The sequence below is a fragment of the Anguilla anguilla genome, chromosome 12 (genome assembly GCF_013347855.1).
Source record: "Anguilla anguilla isolate fAngAng1 chromosome 12, fAngAng1.pri, whole genome shotgun sequence".
NCBI classification, from domain to species: Eukaryota; Metazoa; Chordata; class Actinopteri; order Anguilliformes; family Anguillidae; genus Anguilla; species Anguilla anguilla.
The window spans coordinates 16,968,554-16,989,231 of NC_049212.1; the positions used below are offsets into that span (position 1 = coordinate 16,968,554).

The 20,678-nt window shown below is 42.6% G+C and overlaps 1 protein-coding gene across 2 annotated transcripts in view; it reads right to left on the bottom strand.

Annotated features, from left to right (window-relative positions):
* The window catches only part of sphkap (SPHK1 interactor, AKAP domain containing), an 80,058-nt gene extending 61,921 nt beyond the window's left edge, over nucleotides 1-18,137 (bottom strand). For both annotated transcript variants that reach the window (XM_035385754.1, XM_035385751.1), the window contains exon 1: nucleotides 17,888-18,137. The gene's annotated coding sequence lies outside the window, so the exon portion shown is untranslated. The remainder of the gene's footprint in view (nucleotides 1-17,887) is intronic.
* Nucleotides 18,138-20,678: the final 2,541 nt, after the last annotated feature.

The window sequence follows — 20,678 nt, forward strand, 5'->3', positions numbered from 1 at the left end:
CCGGGGTGCATGCTGGGATTATTCGATTTGCTAGAAAGATCACAGTGACCACACATGCAGGGAACATTCCGGAAATGTTTCCGTTCCCACCAGAACGCAGTTACGCTGGCCACTGTGTATCCACTGGGTCTGTACACAAAACAAAACAGGCCCTTTGAGGGAAAGTTTTTTGCCAACAATCCAATTTTTCCAATAATTAAATTGATTAGGGCACAGCCTTGCCTCTAAAGCCTTATCAACAGGCACTTGTGTGTTCTGACATTTAGCATCCATATGTAGTGCCTGTCTGAAATTGCAATTTTGTCTAGACATCATTATTATTATTAGCCAAGCGACTGCACACATCAGAGAGGATTGTGTGACGTTGCTCTCATAGGACTACATACAAATGGTGAGTGTTCATTAACAGTAGTTTCCAAACTTTTACATTGTGGAAAATTATGTGATATATTAAGCCAATACTGCTCACATTAAAAACTTCTGAGACCTGCAATATCTGCAACAAAAAGTCATTCTTAAAAAAGTACATGAAAAATATTTTAGATGTGTCTTGTGTAGATAAAAAGGAACAAAAATACATAAAAAATCAAGCAAGGTGCCACAAACTGCTCTATCCTGCAGCATTTCCCTGTGCAATAAAAAGCTCTTTCATCTTCCTACCCACGCCTTGTTTATATTATGGATAATTACACTGAAATCAGATGTAGAGCACTTAAATAGTTATTGTGGAGCCTGATGGCTTGATAGCCAGTTTGAACAACGTTAAAGATAAAAACCTGTAATACACTCTACAAAGACCAACTGAAATTGTGTATTTAATTTCAGCAACAGTGAGGCTTGTGTTTCTACGACTCGTCCAGATATGCCAGCAGGCATACAGGGACACACACACACACGCCCACAAAAATTTAGGCTTCCATTCTGTGTGGGCGTGTAGGGTGCTTTTTGGAACTTGAGAAAGAAGTCTGATGTTCACTGTGTGTACTCTGAACACGAATAAAGTTATCTCTGCGGCAGGCCAACTCTGCTCTGTTCTGCTCTGCATGTGCAATCCGTGATCGAGGTGGCTCTAAAAAAAGACTTTAGTAACTGCATGCATGCGCGTGTGTGTGTCTTTCATTCAGGGGTGCATATAGAATAAACCAAGAGAGAAAAGATATGTGAATGTGTGTTTGTGAAGGTGCATGTATGCATGTGGGTGTGTGCGTGTGCCGCATGTTTGCGTGGGTAAACCTCAGAATTTTTGTAGAAATAAAACTGGTACAAAAAGATGTTTTTCCTTTAACTCATTGGCAAGTCTAATTTGTGGTAAAAAAATAAATAAATAAAATAGAGATTAAAAATGTGCACATACACAAAATGGTGTAATTACCTGCCAAAATTATCGATGTCAGGAGAGAGCAGAAAGCAAGACAAATTCATCAAGAGACATCTGGTGTGCAATGCATCTTTCCATACCGCAATCTGAATATTTTTCAATTATAACTGCAAAACAATTGATATATTAGTGGTAAGATTAATAATTACATCATGCTCAGCTAAAAAGATGCAGAGTAAAATGAATGCATTTAGATGCAACATTTCAACCATGCTTTGTGAGGACCTCTTCAGTGATTGTCCTTGTATTCTTCAGGAAGGTGGTACAGCGTGAAGAATCCCAGAGCGGTCTGCCCTGTCAGAGATAACCACCTCTTCTGCTCTGTGCTAGCAGGTCTATTAATCTAACAGGTCCATCTCTGGTACTTGCATTTTAACCACGGCAATAGTTGAGCATAGACTCCTCCACATGAAGCTAGAATCAAGTGAAACATAAATTTTGTACTGAGATGATCACTGTTCGCGCTGTATATGAATGGGTTGTGTGTGTGTGTGTGTTTGTGTGCGCACGCACGTGCGCGTGTGTGTACACATGTTTTGCGCACGTGTGTGTGTGCATGCGGGGAGGGGGTGACTAAAGGTTGAGACTGTACAGCATGTATCACTTTCTTTTTAAGTTGACACGTTTCCCCCATCCACACGATGACATTGATCATTTACAGGGTTAATTAGGAGAGAGATAAGTGTTGGCCACTGGACCCTCAGACTGATAACAAGCCAGGCTTACCAAAACTGAAAAAATGTAATGCCTCTTTTCAAACCGCTCCGATGCGCTCTCGTTCTGGCGAGAGTGTTGTTTGTTGCGAACTCAATCAGACGGAGTGGAGTCTTCTCCTCCCCAGAGGCAGAGCCGCCTCCCCTCCCAGGTCAGCGCTCCGCTAGTCTGGGGACTGTCAGAGTGTTAATTCTGAATTAGGGAGGAGGAGGGGTGGGGTGGAGGACTCCGAGGCCGAGAGCATGAAGACGTTTCTGGAGCACAGCACAGGGGACTTCACGGGGGAGCTGTGTGCAGGATGCACAGGCAGCGGTGCTGTGGTTAAAGAGCTGGGACGCCAGCCAAAAGGTAACCGGTCCAGTTCTTGTGTGATGCCCCCTTAAGCAAGCCACTTACTGAACATCTATTATCAACATTAATTATGAATGGTAGGCCAAATATCTGATTGTATGAATTACTTTGCTCAAATTGGTAACTGTATAACTAGATGGTAAGTTAAGACAGTATTCAATTTGGCTTTGCGTGTCTAATATCTAATATAAATAAATATGCCTATCTTAACAAAAATCATTGAATGAGAAGGCTTTCATCAATATGCATGTAATTTCCTTTTCCATTTCATTTTAATTCAACTCTACTCACCCAATTTCAACAGTCATAGCGCAGTTGTCAAATGCTAGCGATAACTCAAGGCGCTGGTGAATTAGGGTGTGTCCAACCCAATTTGAGGAATTTCATGACACCAGGATTTAGGGCAATTACAGCACAACTGTAAAAGAGGCTGGTTCGATGTGAGTAAATGAACTGTGGGCGTGATGGGGTTTAGCTTCATCATTGCCAATCAGATCGCCCCGTTTCCTTCCCTTTAAAAACGACGCATTTGTGCCACAGCAAACTGGTCATTTTGTCAAGGCTGAAGAGCCGCTCTACGGACCATCAGTTGTGATAACAAAACTAATGTGAGACTGAATGCATTTCATTTTCATATTTACTTCCCCCTCAGACAATATATATTTTCCATTTATTTGCCAGTGCCTCTTTGTTTCTTTGGTGTCCGTTTTTGTTTAAAGTCACTGTATGAAGTTAACAAACGAAAAAATGATCACTTCAACTATGTTGCATTGATTTCTGACACGCCCTTGATGAGATGAATGTGCACTCACTAGAAAATCTTCGCAGCCAACAGTCTCTGCTCTCTCAAGCATTTTTTGCATCCATTTATACACAACTTTTTTATTTTTTACATCCGCTTAAACAGCAGGATATATACTGAAGCAATTCAGGACAAGTACCTAGCTCAAGGGTACAACGGAATCATTCTAGCTGGGAACTGAACCTAGGTTACAAGCCCAGTTATTTAACCATAATAATACACTGCCAAATGCACAAATAAAAAAATAGTCAAGGGTGTTTTGGGCTCAATGTATGGAGAAAGTAGCCACAATTGAAATGGATAGCCACCGTCTCCTTACAGCCACTGTAAATGTGCTAATCTCTGTAGCCTCACCTACATGGCATCCCAATATGTACTCCATTTGACTGCAGTTCAAAAAATGAACATAAGAAGAACCAGTGCAACTACATTTAACAAGCATGTACCTTACACTATTTCATGGGTGGACAGCCAGTCTCCCAGGTACCTTGTGCCTCGGTCAAGTAGTTTACATTGATTAACTCCATACAGGTGCAATGCATAAGTGGCTAACATTGGACTGCATAACTGAACACTGCTTTCGTATCAAGCGGTCCAATTGAAATAAATTTAATATTTCTCCTATCTGTGTTTTGTGTTCATGAATTCCTATGTGTGGCACGTTCATAATGCCATACAAATAGCACTATACAGCAGTATTTGCATTTAAACGTGGTCTGGGTTGGTTTAAAATGCAAAAACATTATTGACTACCAATTTACCAATCCTTTGACAGAGGATTGATTTAAGTTTTCATCATATACCCTACCCCCATCAACACCCCACCATGTCAAACATGTCCCAAAATTTCACATGCCACATTTATTATTTAAAATCAGGCCTACTCCTTATTTATAAGCATACTGAATAATAAATATATTTTGAAAATGAATTTAGATGCTCACCAACATACAGTAAAATGGGATCAAGTCCTTCATTGCACATGCCCTGTGCTGTGGAGTCAAAGCTGTTTTCACTGTCCTCCACTCAGACAACAAATGGACAACAATGGTAATTCCTCAGGAGAATTACTAAGTAAACAAAAGACATTATTGATGTTTCTGTGAGTTTTTTGGAATACATTTTTTATGGATTTTATTCACTGGATCCTTGCCATGATAAAAACATTGACTTTACAGTCATGTCGTCTGTGGATTTCCAAAACGCATAGAAGGTGAGGACACCCAAGCTTGTTTTGCCACACTACATGTTACGGCATAAGGTACCATTGTTTATAAAACGTTGGCATCGTAAAACAGTGTGATTGAAAATTTCACAATAAACTGAATGAATGCAAATAAACTCAATCTGGCCCAGTGTGACTTAAGGGGTTAAATGCCAGTATGAAGACTGACTCATCAATCATGCCAATGTTTGGCTGGAAAATGAACTGTCAAAGAAATCCTATGTGCATTGTTTTTCCTTCTCTGCGTGAAGTCAGTATTTTAACGGTGTGCTGATTCCTGATATGCAATCTGCTCCTGGCACCAACATCTCTCATGCTGTTCATTCTGCTCCAGTGAGTTTTCACAAGCCTGTGAGCATGCCAACACCATGTGGACATGTCACATTATACATCATACATTTTCAGGTTCATGTTCTGTTGGGAGCATCCAGTATGCAGGTATGGTGTGTGTGTGTGTGTGTGTGTGTGTGTGTGTGTGCAGGTGTATGTGTATGTGTGTGTGTGTTTGTGTGTGTGCACGCAGGTATGTGTGTTTGTGTGTGTGTGTGCAGGTGTATGTGTATGTTTGTGTGCGTGCACGCATGCAGGTGTGTATGTTTGTGTGTGTGTGTGTGTGTGTGTGTGTGAGTAGGTGTATGTGTATGTGTATGTTTGTGTGTGTTTGTGTGTGTGCGCGTGTGCAGGTGTGTATGTTTGTGTGTGTGTGTGTGTGTGTGTGTGTGGAGGTGTATATGTATGTTTGTGTGTGTTTGTGTGTGTGTGCGCAGGTATGTGTGTTTGTGTGTGTGTGTGTGCAGGTGTATGTGTATGTTTATGTGTGTGCGCCTGTGCAGGTGTGTATGTTTGCGTGTGTGTGTGTGTGTGTGTGTGTGTGTATGCATACGCATGTGCATGTTCTCAGCAGTCATCTCGTATTGTTCCAAAACTAAGCATTTTAAGATCCATTCACTCATTCAGCATTCACACACTCAGTGTCTCCGGGCAAAGCTCCATGCCTGCACATCAGAAAGGACCCTACAGCCTGTTCCCCTTTCCTCCTGAATTAACCCATAACTGAATCATGGACACAAAGAGGATCCAGTCTCTGCTCCACGGTAGGCCCGTGGTCACAAACTCAATTCGTCAGCCTCTCCCCTGCTGCCTCTGTTCCAGCACACAGCTCTATCTCAAAGCCACAGAGGAACAAATTACTCGTGGAGTGATTTGATTTAACAATATTGCATCATTGTAGAAAAAGTAGCCAAAATGATGGTTTTGTCCTCAGCAGATTTTTTTCAGTCCAGACTGAAGTGCATGAGGTAACATAAATGTTGTATTTCAGCTGCCTATCGGGGGCCACTTGATACGTAAGCGCAAATAAAGCTCAGAATGATTCATTTCTCCTCATATGGAGTGCCACGCTGTCATTTGTCATAACAAGCTGTTCAATAACAACAAATCACATTTTGATGGAAAAATAAACCATAATTAAAATCTCAGTACAGGTTTGATTTTTCTTAACAAGATTTATGGAGAGAAAGAACAAAGAGAAGGTGAGTAAAGGTTCCCTTAAGCAGTCCAGAATGTTCCTGAGTTTATGCAGTTATTTTGATCGGATTGCCTCGATCTCACTGTTCTTCATGTTGACTGGAAACAGTGTTGCAGCTGCACCAATCACATTTTTGTGATTATCCAGCTTGCTACGAGCAGCATAATGTGTGGCGGGGTATGCACAGACAGTGTGGATTCATTTCTCCCCCATCTAGAACAGGACATTCCTGTGCCTCGTCCTGACCCATGTGAGAACATGGTGTCTGCATGAAGGTTCACAACACAATCAAATACACCTGAAGAACTGTGCCTTGCTTCCATCTTCATTGAAACTCAATGACAGAATGAATGAGAAGGCATATTGTGCCTGATGTAATCCACCAGATGCTCACTACTGGGAAAAACATGTGGCACTTGCTCAGATCACACCATGTTGCAACTATACACAAAAAACCATTTGGAAACACTTATCTTTGTGGCTGATTGATACAATTTCATTAATTTAACCACGGGCCTCTTGAGATTAGTGATCTCGTTTAGAAGACAAGTCAAGGAAACAAGTAACACATTAAGCTGTAGTTCAGATTCAGGTAACATGTAGAATCTAGGCTGAAACTAGTAAGAAAAATCAAGACGCTGTTCAAGAAACTCCTAGTTATGTTTTTAAACTCTGACAGGGATACTGTATTTTCTATATTTTCTAGCTTTGTTTGTTTCTGTAATGTGTTCCGTGACCATGGGAAATTATAATTAAAATCCAGTTTATCATTTCTCTTGTTCACTGGGCTGATCTACTCATCTATTGTTGGGCAATAGACTATCGGAACAGTAGAGGAGGCACAGGATTCCCTGCTAGGAAACGAGAAAAGAGTATTGGGACACAGCCATAGTCTACTTTTTTCTCTGTAATTATTTTACTGTTCTGAGCTGTCCAAAACTGCATTAAGCAATTGTTTTCAGTTGCCAAGCAATGAAAAACAGTGAAGAAAAATAAACAATAAACTATGACAACTCGATGTAGGCATAAGCATACCTTTTCATTCATCACAATGGGCTCTTCACTTTCAGACAGGGGCATGTTAATGGGAAATAAAGACGATGAAAACTATATCAGTTATGCGGAAACAGACACACACACGGGCACGCAGCCCCAGATTGAGCGGCATCACGTGCCTTTGCTCACTTCAGGGCACGAGGCAGAATGCTTTTTACTCCTGGAGGTAAACAGGAGGACAGGAGGGAGTCTCTTTACCCATCTGCTAATGTTTTTCAGCCTCATCTGCACCATCTCCTTCTTAATCAGCACCTCTTCATTCCCCTTTAACTTGTTGTGTTCCCCCCTCTCTCTCCTTCTCGCCTGGCGCCTCGCTGCGAGGCGAGATAAATCAGGCATTACCGTTCTCTCATCTGCACTTCTGAGGGACTGCGCGCGCAGCCCGCCCGCCTGCGTCTCCACACGCGTCTCCACACGCAACGCCGTGAAACAGGGCTGTCACAGCACCGCACCCCGCGTCTCCGCCGCAACCTGGCCACCGTCACTCCAGCTAATTATAACACGCTGAGAACGTGCTCTTTATGTCGTCTTACATGAAGCCCCATTCCCCCAGACAAACAAACAAGTGCACACTGAACAATGGCTGGTTGCCAGTTCAGTCATTTTTGTGTAGTGACTTATTTTTACATTGGGGAGGAGGGGGCGGGGTGATGCAAGAAGGGTGATGCTGAGGACAGATATTAACAGGATTCAGGTTGAGTAAAATACAATGGAATGTGAAATTTCAGTAAGGTATGATGACATTTTTTCCTGCAAAATTTTAGTGATGTAATTGTGAGAGGAACCGATGACTCATTGTCATTCTCACTTCACTGTCCAGCTCACCTGAATTATAGCAGTCAAAATGTGTCTCATCTCAGCAGAATGGTAAAGAATGGATGTGTCTGTAGAAAACAGTTGTTTCGAAAGGTACTGCATAGGTGTGCCTTACATGTACACAACCGGTCTGTCCCCTCCACAGAAATAATGCCTGACCTGTGGTCCACTAAGATTCCTTGCCTTTGACAAAATGTACTCTACGTATCATGATGCTCGCCAGTAGTGTAAACTATTGGTTTACAAACTAAAGGTTTATTTCTGCTTTGTTCTGGAATAATTTGAATATGGTCGTTAATAGAGCATCTGGGAGATAAAAAGGGCTTTAGGGCGAATGCAGGAGGGCCTGTCATTTTGGCCCTCCACGAATTCTGGCTCCAGGTGCAACTCCTTCGTCTGCACCGCCTATAGTTACGCCACCAATCCCCACAGCTGCACCAGCACCTACTCGCTGCTTTCAGGAAAAACCTTCCCTTTCCATGTTCTTTGTAAAAATGGATAATCTATGTAATTTGAGAAATAAAAGGCCAATTTCCTCCTGCTCTGTCTTAAAGACAAGCGGTTATTTCTGCCACTCTATTATTAGACCTAAAGATGTGAGTGAAAGTGACAGCCTCTATCACACGAGAAAGCACACCTTCATCTGACTTTCAGCCGCAGACCCCGGGGCAGAACGGGAGACACTGGGGCATTTAGAGACAATACACACGACAATAGAGACGTTGGACAAACAGACTAGGAAAAAGGGGAGGTGCGGAACATTGAAGAGGAGAGAGGCGAAGGCGCAGGGAACCGAAGAAGAGAGGAGCTCAGAGAGGATAGATGGAGCTTTGAAGGAGAGAGAGATGCTGGCTAATTGGGAGGAGAGGGGAAGTGAGTTCGCTCTAAAGCTTTGCATCAAGCTTTGACCACTTCATCATTCCTCCTTGTCTCAGGATCTGAAAATCTGATTGCTGCTGCATTAATGAGCCTCATCAATTAACGAAAATGTTCAATTAAGTGAGGAATGATGCATCTCAAGCCCTCTTGCAGAGGCATGAGAAGGTCAAGAGAGAGAGTTGGCGTTGTTCATCAGCTGTTAGATGAACAGACTTTGAGAACAGTGATATTGGCCTTTGTAACCTTCGGGTGTCTCGTTTAAGTGTTGCCTTGGCGATTGGAAAGCTCCTATCTGATGTGAATTTATCAGCATCTGGTTCAGCAGTTTGATCCATAATGCCCAGTATCTATCAAATTAAACATTGATTGTGAGAACATCTAAGTATAGAGGACCCTTAACTTTCAATGTATCTTGGTGATTTATCCATGTGATAGTTATCAGGATAAACTAACTCCTGAGAGATGGTGGCAAACAGATGATTGAAAAGGTTAGGAACAACATAAATAGGCTGCTCCTTTGAGAAATAGGACCTTTTTTCCTAAAAGACTGGCTGAATGGTATCAGCTATAAGAGATAAGGCATGCACACACTTATATTCCCAGCAGAAAGTCAAACTGATAGATCACACAGGAGCATGCTGGGAAATACAATGGGGGAGGATGGGCAGAGGGGAGATCAGCAAACACAAAAAGATTGAGTTTTGATTTGCCAGAAAACAAATCATGTATTCATAACATTCCTAAGTCAGAGCTTCTGAGTATCTTTAAATGGCAAAATAGGACCATTTTTTATTAAACATGCAGGACCATTTCCAAATCCAATTCAGACTTGTCGTGGTTGCAGGGCATTTTAAATGAACTGATCAGACGGAATTGTGGGAAATGGAATTGCTAAAACGTTTGCTTGACATTGAATGCTAATGACCGCCAACACATCCGTCTACCCAAGCATTTCAGTAACAGAGCCCTTTCAGCCGTCTCATACTGCCAGCCTAGATTTCCTTGGGAAAAATAGCTCCAACCCTCACAGATGGAAAAAAGTAGGGTAAGATCACCACAGCTGACCGTATCACAATGAACATCTGTTTTAGGAAAAAAAAAACATTTTTTATCTGAGAGATGTTGCCAATGTATTGCAGGACCCAATGTACTGTGCTTACATTTTTAGGATGTCAACCCCCCCCCCCCCCCCCCCCATACCCCACAACTCTTGCCCGTGTTCGTGAAATTTTTGCAGTCAGGATGGTCTCTCCTTTTCTACGGTCTCTGTCACGAATTACGCTGAGCGTAATTACGAGCTGAAGGTGTAGTTGGTGGTGTGCGATGAATGGCACAGGGGCACGCAGCAGACGGGCGAGGAGAGGGTTGGGGGGGGGGGGGCGGCAGGGGGGGTCTCAGCTGCGTGGGAAGCCCCCGCAGGGAAATGGAGGCCACGCTATCTGCAAACACGTCCCAGTGGGTCCCGTCTGCCTGACAGATGCCCCATTCAGATCCCAGCCAATCACTGGGATTCCTGAAGCCCATGAAATACAGCAGGCAGCGAGAGCAAGCTAATTATAGCCCATCCTGGGAATCGGTGTCCAAGACAGTATCTTCTGTGGACAGTGCCCGCAGTGCCAGGGCTGTCATTTTAAAAATGCTGCGACTGCAAAACTCACACTTTAAAAATAAGCAATGAGAAATCTCTACTGCTCTGTAACGCAGCAGCAAATCATAAATTACCACGTTGTCAAACGCATTGTTATGTGTAAAACTACCTTTTTTGTCATGTCAGCTCACACCCTGCTGTGAAAGATTTGTATTTTACTGTGTGTGAATACGAGATTGACGTTATTCTCTATGAGTAATTCTGATTCTCTCTCTCTGTTTGTGTGTGTGTGTGAGTGTACTGTCTGCTGCACAGACTGAGGGCTTGGGAGTGATTCTTTAATTACAGTGTAACAGGAAACAGGAAGTAAACGTGTAGTACTTAATTCCAGTTAAAATATCATCAAACATAAGAGATAAGAGATTCTACAGGACACTGGAGATTCCCTGAAAAATGACTACGCTAGATGTTTATATTTGTAGTACGGAATGACTCTGGACAGCTCAACTGTATGAAATAAGTATGACGGCCTTAATGGCTGTCTGCTGGACGTACCTACGCACTGACCCAGCTGGTTGGTTAGTCCTGGCTGAAGAAACATCTCCCGCATGAGTCACTGATGTGTTTGTACATCTCAGGGCCGGGGGAGGGGTCACCTATGAGGTGGGGGGCTCTGGCTGGGCCCTTTGACTGTGATCAGATTGGAATTCATCCAACCGTGAACAGACAGCACTTTGTGGAATTGGATTAAAAAGCCAATTCCGTTCCTTTTCAAGAACAGAAAACTGGGGAGGGGGGGGGGGGGGGGGCGGGGAGGGGGATGAACAAAGTGTTCCATTTATCACATCAAAATCGGTTCATCTTTAAGCCATTAATCTTTCAGCTTTAGGATGCTTTGCTCTCCTCTGCACAGAGGAGCGGTGACAGGCCCGGGCAATACAGAGGGCTAATCCTGCCGCACAGATCAGCCTCAGCTGCGCAGCCCTTCCCCAGCAGCACCCAGCCGTGCAGCCTAATGAAGCACCAGAGAGAGGCTCCCACATAAAGCCGTGCGCACGTGCTGGCCGAGAGGGCCGAGGGCACAAAGTGACCACCTGAGAGGACCCCTCCCTTCCCCTGGCCACTTCCTTAGCATCTCACTGCTTCTTTCCCATTTCTACATCTCTCTCACACTCCTCTCTGCCTTTTTTTCCACCCCTCTCTCAAACCCTTTATTTCTCAGAGACCGGAACTGCACCCCTCGACCCGCTGTGGATTCTTCACCATCACCGAAAAATCAATAAAGAAAAAAGAAAAGAAAAAAACTCACACAAAAACAACAGTGCCATTAAAATAGAATTCGGGGGCGGACATTTTTCATTGTTTTTGAAGGAATTGTTGACAAAAAAAAAAGATTTTGTCTCCGCATTTGAGTTTTGAGAATATGGGTAATTACTTCCACTTTTCTGTCGTACCCTGTGATTATCTCACCCAGCTGACTCACGCGCTGCTCCAGGCCCAGTGCTCCACCGTCTCACTCTATTATCATGGCAACAGACAGGAAGCTCATCAAGCGGCTGTCCTCCATCACAGACTGTGAGGGAGGTCTCTCCATGCTCATTTCAACAATGCCTTGGCTTTCAGTATTTTTGGGAGGAATATGGCAAGTGTTCATTACGGTCAGGAATCTAACTCTGCCATTGTGAAATTCCATTTCAAAGGAAATCAATACTGAATATCAAGACCAAAAGCTCAAAAACTTGAAGCAGAGATCCAGCTTTACCCTCCATCCAAAGTTTCAGCTGCACAAGAATAAATATTTCCTCATTCAGGCTCACTGGAATACCACTGCAAGTCTCTCAAAGATAGTCCTCCTTCTTCTAAAATCGTCTTCTTCTCAGATTAGTCCTCAGTGACCTCCTGTTATCTCCTTTAAGGAGACATCACTTAGATATGCAGACTGGACAAAGCAACACTGTGAGCTATGCTTCAGAAGAAATATACTGCTGGGCTTCTGAGGAAAGACTGATTGTTATCTTGATTTTAGATAACATTAAGACAAAAATGTGTCACATTTCTACATTACGTGTGCATTGGTTCACAAAATGTGTTGTGATCTGGTGCGTCCATACAGGACACATCAGCCCTCACTTCCGCCCAACTCCCCCCCCCCCCCCCCCCCCCCCCCCCATGAGCTGCTGACAGGTGAGTCTCCCCCAGGGTCCACAACAGCTGCAGCCAAGCTACAGTGCACATAAGTACGGGAGTGGGCGGGGCTGGTTTTATGCCCAGCGACTGACAACCAGCCTGGACCACTCCCGGAAGAGAGAATTGGGTTGAAGGTGGAGCCCTGTGTGCATTTCAATGCTGGTCTCAGCTGCTGCGGTGCTCATAGGAAGGCTTTAACTTTAATGTCAGAGTAAAGCTGCTTTACCCTTGGGCAAATAGTTAAATGGTTTATTTGCTATGTAGGCTAATGAAACAGCCCTGCATGCGCAGTCTCTAGATTTCAGATGTTTGAAGAGGCTAAATGAACATGGTGATTCCCTGATGGCTTATACAGACACCCCAACTTGGGTGCTTTCAATTCAGTGCCATCAATGGCAAGCGGGAAGAGAGGGGAGGGGCTCTGCCGAGAGAAACATCAGATGTTGTTCTCTCAAGTACCCTCCCTTCTCTCATCTTATTTCTCCCCGCATCACTTTCTCATCCCTTCCTCCGTCCTATCTTCCCTTCCTCTGCCCTCTTTGCTTTTCTCCCTTTTCCCTCTTCCCCTATGTCATCGCTCAGGGTGAGGGATGGAGGTGACCTGAATTTGTGTCAGCCAGACTGCTCTCTCAGGACTGGCTTTGCTGTTGGTGCCAGAGGACACCCCCTGTTGGAGACACAGCCCTATGCGCACACTTCACGACTCATTGATCATCGCCCTCCTGTTTATTCATGCTGGGCTTGTGCACCGTGACATATTCAAATGCGGAGGAAATCTTTACGCATCAAGACCTTGAGGTTGCAGGATGTAGATGTTTCTAAAGGGCACAGTGTTTGGCAAGAGCTGCACAGAACACTGAGCATTACAAACGTTTTTCAGTGAGTGGCAAGAAGGTGAGGTTTTATTTTGAACTTTTTGTGAGTTTTATTGACTGAAAAAAGAAAGTTCATGGTTTCGAATAGAGATATACCCTCCTTTGAAAGAGACTCACAACCCTTTAATTCCTCTCATTTTGCTGGAGAAAGCAGACAAAGTTAATAGAAATGGCAGTGAGCACATAGGTGGGGATATGGTGGACCACCATGTCATGCACATATTCTGTGAGAGTACATGTATCTTTACTAGTCTTTAAAAATTAGGAAATTATCTCAAATAATCAGAGAAATACATGAAACACTGAAACATTTTCACAAATATGTGCACACGCACAGACGCCTATACTAATAATAATACTTACAAATATGTGCGCACACATACATGCACATACATGTGCAAACAAACTCCATGGTATTACATAAAGCAGTTGGGCATGAAGATATGTATCTGGGTTGCTGGGTTTGAAATTGAAAACTTGCTCAGCATGAAGCCTTTTAAAGGAACATGGTTTCCAGTCATAATGGTTCCAACCCTGAATAGCTCTTGTCCGTGTTGGCTAAATCTATACTCCATGATGAAAATACAGCACTTTACAGAGAATGAAACTGAGGGATACAACCCACATCTCCCCCTCTTTAACCATATCAACATTATCCAAGTCACCACAATGGTCTTCCTCACTGATCTTCATTTTCAAGTATTTTGCACAGGAATACTGCACCTGTGAATGTGTGCAAGCGAGTAAATATGCATCTGTGTTGTGAATGTGAAAGCATTGTACCTGTGCATGTGTACACCTGTCCGTATGAGCATGTTTTGTGTGTGCGTGCCCGGGTCTGCATATTTTTTTGTTGCCCTGGCAGTGGATGCACCTGCCGTTTGGCACGGGTGGTGGTGGTGGTGAAGCAGTGAATTAGACAATCTATTCCTTTGGATAAAGATCACAAGTGCAGCACTGGCAATCTGAGTCGAACAAGCTGTGCTCACGCCCTCTGGAGATTTCAATTAAAAGACCATCCTTCTGCACTAGATTGGGTTTTCACATGATATATCCTCTTTATACTGGATAATGCCTTTGTCTCAGATGTACACATGACCTACAGGTTTTCTTATGTTCAGTAGACCATTAGCAACAGGGTGAAGGGTAATTCCATCTTGTAAGTGACCACATCAGAAAGAGGTGTGACTTGATCAGAAGTCACTGTCTGGCAGTTCAGGAAGAACTATGTTTCTGCTGAGATTTTGCTGCTGCAATTAGGATCATCTTAATTGCATTAGAGAATTCACAACTTTGACTGCAGACCTTTGTAAGCTTGTTATCTAGTCAAATACAAGTATTAGGCACCCCTGAACACAGGCAATGCAGCACCATCTACTTCAGGAGTCAATGCAGCTGATATACAGTGCCCTCCATAACATTTGAGACATATTTTTTTCTGAAATGGGAGGGCCATGTATAAGAAGTGCTGTAATTTCTACATGGTGACACCAAAAATCTATACCCTTTAATAAAAGCATTTACACTTCAACCACATATAAATAGTTTGATAACAAATCTAAAATTGTGGAGTACAGAGCCAAATCAAGAAAAAAAATTATTTATCCCAAACATGATGGATGACACTATATGAACACAGGTGATACTAGTTTTCCAGTTTTTCTCTACAACACCAGCGGAATCCGTCCATTCTTAACCATATGCCCCACTTAGCCAGGCCCTGTGTCATTTCTTGCCTACTGCTATAGCTTGCCACTTGCAGGTCTCCCAGCATGCACCACTAAACCTCTCTCACTCATCCACAGTATCGCACCTCCTCTTATTTCCAGTCTCCAAGATATGTGCAGGTGTCACTTCTCTTCTGATTCCAGGTTGAAGCCCACGGCACATTTAAAACCCCAGTGTTGGCCGATCATGCAGAAAAGGATCAGCCCCCCTTCTAGATTTAGTCAGATCTCACACATCAGCTAGGTCACAGAAATTTACCTTAACTAATTTCTCAGTTCTTCCCGTTAAAGATCGTACCACTTGTTCTCACCCCGGCTCCACATTATTGGAATAAAAATCACTATGTCAACAAACGGCTGCTTAAAACCCACGTTTTCAGAGTGTGTGCATCTCAAAACACTTCCGCAGCTGCAGAACTTTCACAGGTTTCATACTAAAACTACACCACTTTATTTATAAATGTAATATAAGCCCATTTTGTTTTTCATTGTATTATTGACTGGAAATGGTATCCGTTGTATTGTGTAGTGCTGAGAGCTGAGATAAGTAGTCCAACTTCATATCTTATTTCACCTATAGCGTGTGCTTAGTGGCTGAGTCTAATCGACTTTGCACTACAGTAAATGTCTACAGTATTAATATCTGCTCTGTTATGGTATTTTTAGTTATCCTACTTGTATGTACTTGGTGGTTTATTATGAAGGACTGAAAGCTACTTTGGGCAAAAGCACCAGCCAGGTGTATAGGTGTAAATATAATGAAAATGTTTTTAATCTCACCTCCTCCAGTTCTTTCTCATTCATGGCCAGCTTTTCCTCTTTGTTGGAGTTGAACTGACTCGTGTTGTAAAAGAGGTCAATTGACTGTGTATGTAGAGGAGATGAGTTTCATGGATTTTAAAGGAGGGTTTTAGACGTGACTGTGTTGTAGAAGTTGGAATTTCTTTCATTCTTTTCGTAGGAGAGAAAATGGACTGTTTTATAAAAAATGTGAGCTGCATTGCAAAGGTGAATTGACTGATGTAGGGGTGGTGAACTCACTGGGGTGTGCAGTGCGCATTAAAGTTTAACTCGATGTTCAACCTGACAGAAATGCAAATGTTATTGTTAGGCGATGCATGCAAAAGTGCACGCCGAGAGATTTTCCAGCTACTTTGGCATTCACTGTCAAAATCAACAACACCTACAATGAATTGGCTACGAAATAATTTGCATGTCATTAAAAGTGATGTTTAAAATGACATTGCCCCTTCTATTATACTGCAACACGTGAACATATATGGTCTTAAGCAGGTGGGCTGTGAGTTATCTGCTGCATATAAATAGGACTTGTGTGTCACTGAAATTAGATTTTGAAAGGAACTGGTCATTTGAATCAGATTTTATGGAAACCATTATAAATAAACCATGAGGATATTGCTGCACATTTTCATGATAATGGTCAGCACTGGCAAGCATGAAGCATTGCTTCCTATCCAAACACTGCACAGTCTTTCTTTACCAGCCGAGCAGCTACAGCAGTTAGTAGTAACAGATGTTAGACCATTTAACGTTGACCATGTTACTACCATGCTCCACATAATTGGCTGACACACCGGAATCTCTTTTTTCCACAGTGTGGGTACACCTGCTGTTTTCAGTAAGACCAGGGAATCATTTTGTGCACACTTTTTTGTAATGATGGACAATAACAATTTATATGGATGCCCCACCGTGCGGGGGAAATGAACTCAGTGTTAATAAAGGAGATGAATTCATAGTACGAAAACAGGAGTAATAAACTCAATGTGCATAGGAGTTGAACACAGACAGGTGTGTAGATGACATAATTGTGTTGTATAGTAGCTGTACACTATGTTGGATAGTAAACTACTTGTGTTGTATAGTAGATAAATTGTGTTGTATAGCAGCTGTACACTTTGTGTTGCATAGATTAAATGTTTTGTGAGGAGGTAAAGAGGCAGACTGTGCTGGGGGGGGGGGGGGGGGGGGGGGGTAGGAGGGCTCCAGTTGCTGAGTAAGCATATCAGACATCTGCTCTTTTTTGTTTTCCCCTCTCTGTTTCTCTCTGTTTCTCCCTTCTACTTTCTTCCACTCCAGCATCTCCTCACTCTCAGGTGACTCCCGTTGTGTTAGGCTAACTAATGCAATTTACAAGATGAAGCTATTCACAGCTTTTCAGTGCTTTAAAGAAACTGACATTACATACAGCTGTAGCCACTCATTAACACACTAAACACTAAACACAGAGACCTTTGTGCAGCATATGTATCTTTGCAACAAGACAATGATAGATATTCTTTGTAGAAGAGGCTTAATGTGTAGGCTTAGGCGTCTGCGTTGTGTTGTTTAAATATTATCTTGTCTTTTCTTGCGTGGCCAGTTGAGTATTGCAGATATGTGTGGGGGTACAAGTGTGGCCCTGCAGAAATCGAAATAAGCCGTGAACCACTTGGCCATGAAGAGAATCCCTCCCTCCACTTCACTGGAGTATGTGGTCCCTCACTTTACACCCACACCTTGGGAACATGCATTTATATAGTTCTGCATTCTGCCAAGACTTCATATCTAAATACTCAGACTATTCAAAAATACTAGCAGGTATTATACTTCTATACAAACAAATGTTATAATGGCTGTTCTCGTCTCACACTCAGGAAATACAACAGCATACACTCTCTTTCTCTCCCTCTCGCACACACACTCGCACTTCACAGTAGTGACAGCAGCAACACTGTAATGAACAGGCAGCCGTACTCACCAGGTGCAAAAAGAACATATCCCACTCCCTGGGGTAGAAGAACCAGTTCTCCCTTTGAGAGTACTCTTGTCCTTATATTCTTTGTCTCCCTTGCTCTGTCTCTGTTTCTCTCTCTCTCGCTCTGTCTCTCTCAGTGTAAATAGTGCAGTGTATAAGTCTCACTATGATGCTGTGCCTCGTGCTGATCTGGCTGTGATTCTTAACAGAGGCTTGAGTGTGCCGTCTTCAGCCCTGTTTTTACCGTGACTGTGTAGTGAGGCTGTGGATAATCCCATTTGAGACAGAGGGAAAGCTGGTGCTAAGCAGCCAGAAGTCCTCTGAGAATAACATGCTAATGTTACACACACATACGCTCATAAAGATACACACGCGCACATGGACAAACACACACGCAAAGACATACAAACACATACATATTCAAATAAATACACAATTATATGAAGAGAAACATACACACACAGGCACATGCACACACACACACACACACACAGTGTTAAAATATGTAAGTGGATTAGGGTGGTAATCCACTGGAATCGTCCTTGACATATTAACCAGCGAGGAGATGGGACAGCACTCTGCCAACAACCATCTCCACCCCCACCCCCCGAAACATTGTGAGTCACTCCTTTCCCCCTACCTGACAAAAGCCGCAGGAGCACTGCTCATTTTGCCATCCTGAACTGGCGCCCAGAAACACAGCTCTTTATCTTAATAATCATCAGCCGTCCTCTGCCATGGGGATGCTACTCTTTACTCATGAAGAAATGACAGGCTTATTTCCTTTACTGTGGGTTTGTCTGCACTGATTACATTTTCCAGTAGTATATCCTCTCTCAGGTGGTCCTTATAAAGAGTGTCTTACTGGCTCATCACAATTAGAAATTGCAGCTCCTCACCGGACTGGACGGAGGCACATATATCTGAACCATCGCTCAACACACTAGAATACCCATAAAAGTCTGTACAACATGCCTGGCCTAGCTGAGAATACTCTGTATCCTAGATTCACTGTAAAATCAAGGGAGGGGCCTTGGATTCCCAATATTCTAAATGAAGGGTGTGACTGTTGCATCTACCTGCATGTTGTTTTAAGCAATGCTAAGAAATGGTGGTACCTCAACTTAGTAGAAATTTCACAGTATATTACCGTGTATATTACTGAGAATTACCGAATATATGGGGCGATATAGCTCAGGAGGTAAGACCGATTGTCTGGCAGTCGGAGGGTTGCCGGTTCAAACCCCGCCCTGGGCATGTCGAAGTGTCCTTGAGCAAGACACCTAACCCCTAACCTCTAACTGCTCTGGCGAATGAGAGGCATCAATTGTAAAGCGCTTTGGATAAAAGCGCTATATAAATGCAGTCCATTTACCATATGCTGTTTGACTGGTAAATACAATAAATTCCACATATACGAGGAAGAAGTATAGCATTCCACCAACAGGTGCTTTCGAAAAAATAACAAATGTGTAAGAAAATAGTAAATGTTATACAAAATTATGATCTGCAATATAAAATCTAATATGATCAAGAACAAGGTAAATTCCATTCTTGGAAGCAGTGTTAGATGACATTTTGTAGCCATTTTGTAGGTTTTTTTCCATATCAGCTTTCATCATTTTCTGTTCCTTTCTGAATTTGTTCTTTGGTATAATAAAAATCTATGTGTGTTTCGCAACATGCGTAAAGGAATATATGCAAAAGAGGTTTCTATTTAGAATGCTTTATTATTTATGCAAAGTCAAATTAAAATAGTGACAGACCTCATATTAACAAAAAGTTTATCAATACAACTGTAGGTCTAGAAAGGTTATTGGCATTAACAAACTGATCTGAATAACCTCAAACAAAAAATTATGTTTATTTCTATTTGGTATATGAACAAATAATGAACGACTTTTTGTGTATACACGGTTTAAGCACTGCTACAAAATGGTGGTGCTTCCATCAGTTGCACTTTGCAGTACAGGTCCCAACCTGATAAAAATAGATGCCGTATGTTGTGGTTTTCTGCTGTAAAAATGTTTCAGAGCCAAAAGTGGAACATCATGTCAAAACCGTTTTATTAGCTGGATAAACAGCAGTTGCCACATCTCATCATACACCTCACCTAACCATACATTGAGGCAGGCAAATTTTTTTCATGCTCAAGAAAGAACAAATGGGAATAAAAGATTTATAATGATTGTTATCAGGGTTTAACTAGTGACCTTAATGAAGTTCCCAAATGGCTTCCACTCAGCACTCCTTCGTGGAAAAATTACCCACCATCCATAGTGCGGCCATTCACAATGAATGGAAGATTTGCCAATTTTTGCTACCATTCATTTTTTGCAAGTGCTACAGCTCATGCTAGCACCTGACCAGTCTCTGCTAAAACCATCCCTGCTGGCACCAATGCTGCATTTCGTTTATGCCATGGCTGTAGCAAGAAGGCCGTGCCTCAGAACTGTGGGCCACACAAACAAGGTGCTTAAATATATTGCCACTGGACATTGGGTACCTCCGACAATGGTTGAAGTACGGTGTTTTCTACAGTAGCTGTCCGAGTACAATGCTTTAATCAGCTTCGGTCTCTACAAACAAGCAGAGACATCAGACCCTTGCTGGCAACAGATATTCACACACTCTGAGGAAAATCGCAAACTTGAAGAGAAACAGATGTAGCCTGCCGATTGTGGCATTAAGTTTATCATTCTCACAACAGTTCAATGATTCAGCAGAACATGCTTTATAACTTGGCATATTGCTGTAACCCTTGCCCATACATTAAAGAAATACCAATTACCAC